General features: G+C 29.3%; 1 long non-coding RNA gene across 1 annotated transcript; it reads left to right on the top strand.

The window, feature by feature from the left end:
* Positions 1 to 44: 44 nt before the first annotated feature.
* On the top strand, positions 45 to 2,430 carry LOC106692159 (uncharacterized). Its single transcript, XR_001344918.3, has 3 exons — positions 45 to 239; positions 338 to 473; positions 1,834 to 2,430. It is a non-coding gene; the product is annotated as an uncharacterized lncRNA (long non-coding RNA).
* Positions 2,431 to 3,034: the final 604 nt, after the last annotated feature.

Below are 3,034 nucleotides of genomic sequence, written 5' to 3'. Positions count from 1 at the left end.
AACTTGTATATTTGTATGTGTATGTATATATACAAATATATGTGTATATATCTGATTGTTTTTATATTGCTGTTTTATTAGATCTGGGTGCTTCCTAGTATATATGGAGGTTTATTACTGCTCTTTAATTCTCCTACAAGCTCTCACTTCTTCTGCGCTCTGATATATAGTCTTTCACTCATCATGTGTTTTACCGTTTCAACACTCTTCCATACTGTCTTCTTCTCGAACAGAAACAGGTTATTGGTCTAAAAGTAAAAAAGCATGCATTAATGAATGTTTATTGGTTCATTTATATTAGTAATTTTTATTTTTAACTTTCAAAATATGTTTCAAGGTTTCTGAGAGTAATTCTCCATCGCTGTGACCGAGCTATGATTTATATTTTTATTGCCGGCTCATACTTCCCTTGGGTTTTTCTAGAGCCACTTCCATGTAATATATGGCCCTATCATCTCTGGTGGATCGTTTGGGTAATTTCATTTAATTATAATAGCTACTTCTATTTAGTTGAAAATTAATTTATGAATTAATTATAATCTTTATTTATATATTTAGTGGTTCATTATTTGTTGGCAATGATGTAATTAGTTTTTTTATTATTTAAGTTAATATTATTTTATTTAAAGATCAAATAATAGTGTTTTTATTTTTTTGAAGTTCTCTATTTATTCTCAATTTATACTTATGATTGCGTCACCTGCCTTTATATGTAGGGCGTCCCAGTATACAGGTTCACCCCTCTCCCAAACCTCTACAATTTTTGGAATTTTGATTTGATTTTCACTGGGTCATAATAGTGGGGTGCAGTCTATCCTTTGAGATTTTTTTTTAAATTTTTTATCTTTCTTATTCTTCTCGTGTGTGCTTAACTCAAGGAATTTTTAATGGGATGGGTTAATTTTCTTTATGAAATTGGATTGCAAATAAAATCTTCAAAAACTGTGAATAATGTTTAACTTTTTTTGTTCATTTGCATGCAAAAAGTGTGAAAAATTGAAAGAATGTGTTGAACATAATCATTTCAGAATTAATTTTCTTGTAAGAATCCGTTATTATAATTGAGGCATTTCTAACTTATTAATTATCAATCAGAATGATCAAGGAAAAAATCTCCTTAGTACCACATTAACCCAACTTGTACAAAAATAAAATTACATAGGAATAATTTTTATTTTTACTTATTACAACGTTGGTAACGTCTTAGCCATTTTGCTATTTTCTAATATTTTTTCCTACTTTTACACCCCAGTCACCTTATTAAATTATTTTGTTTCATAAATACTATTTCATGCAAGTATTAAGCCTTTCCTTAATCGAGGCCTTATAATCATTATAGCTTGTTTAGTCTCCTCTACCGGTCGAGGAAACTCAAATTATGGTGATAGACTCTTTTGGAAAATTGCATTCTAATACAATTTTGATCTATACATTATTTCAATTTTGCTGTACTGTTCTATCGTTTGCGGGTTTTCAGCAATTTATGCCTTCAGGATGAAATAGATCAAATAGTGCCTATTATGAATTTGTCTTAAAATACGATTTACAATTAAAATTTGGAAACAAAGGTACCCCATTCTATTGGAATTCCCAAGTTTGTGCGCTGGAGAAGAATGAGAAAGGTTAGAAAACAACCAAGTACAAGCCCTAATACTTTTTTGTATCATGATGGAGAAGAATAGTAGTGATATTATAGAGTTAAAAAGTAAAATATATATATTTATATATTGTAATATCCTCTTTTTTAATGAATAGTTGATATTGATAGATTAATGATTTTAGTTATGTTTTTATTTTATGCATGTCGTTTTGGTATTCTTTTGGATCAAGAAGCAAGCTAAGGCGGTGCGCGTCCTTCCGAAGTGTTCGTTGGGTTGTTTGTGTTTGATAACATGGATTGAAATTTTTCAACTTTTGTTGTTCCTGTGGAATAATTATGGAAAAGGAATAATCAAAGAAGAAATGGAAGAAAGTGACGATTATCAATAAACTAATTACATCGCAAATCATAGCAAATAAAGCAGAGCGATTGTACTACAATCGATTATTTTTTGGATTGACCAGTGAAAATTGAAGATAGAGGAGAGGAAACAGGACTTTGATTTTGCTGGCTTTGGGAGACGTCCGTTCGGCTAGAGGCGGGAAGAACAGGAAGCCATTGTTGGGAGTTGGATATAGCATCATCGACTAGAAGAGATCAACAATTATCAGGGGAAGCTGTGTAATTGGTTAGTCTTGTTACTAAATGGAATTAACTGTATTAGTAAAATGTCTAGTAATTAAGTTAAAGTGTTATTAGTAGTAAAGTGTCGTATGTTTCTGATTGCCAGGAAACAAGCCCTGAGAAAAGTCTCTTATGTTATAAAATTATATTATCTGTTAAATATTAAAGTTATTAATTTGAACCCAAGCTATCTCTTTTATATTTGAAATTAGTTTAAAACGATTAAAATTCTTTTTCTTTTATTTTAAATAATTTTTGATTATTACTATATATATATAGTCAGAATTATATTAGTCAGTACATTGTACCTGAGAGAAAAACTTTATGATTCAAAAAAGGTAGTGCTGCCCAACTGTATTGGGTTGCTATGTGCACAAATTAGCTATAGTTGAAACAAATAGCTAAAATTGCCATGGATACGACCGTTATTCATGAATGAACCATTGATAAATAAATATCGTAACCATGACAATATTAGCTATTAGTTTCACATATGCCCAACTCTGATACACAGCATACTTCTTAACTCTAGTTAGACAATTTTTTTTTAAATTTTATAAAATATAGACATAGTAAACATTCTCACTAATTCTTCATTGCTTTGTTATTATTTCCACCCTGTTCTAATCAATTATCAAGTATTAATTATATTTATTGTTTAAAAAAAACAGAAATTATAAACTTCTGAACCCTCCCTGACCCACAGATTTTAATTTTGTCTGTCTAGATACTGCTTCTATTTTTTATATCTGTTTTGAATTTGAAAAAAAAAAGTTCTTTTAATATAGATAGTTCACTTTTTTTTTTTTT

This window comes from Halyomorpha halys, unplaced genomic scaffold, assembly GCF_000696795.3.
Source record: "Halyomorpha halys isolate HHAL.00 unplaced genomic scaffold, Hhal_1.1 Scaffold9547.1, whole genome shotgun sequence".
Classification (NCBI taxonomy): Eukaryota; Metazoa; Arthropoda; class Insecta; order Hemiptera; family Pentatomidae; genus Halyomorpha; species Halyomorpha halys.
The sequence above is the reverse complement of the archived record's forward strand: the minus strand, read 5'-3'. Positions and strand labels throughout refer to the sequence as shown.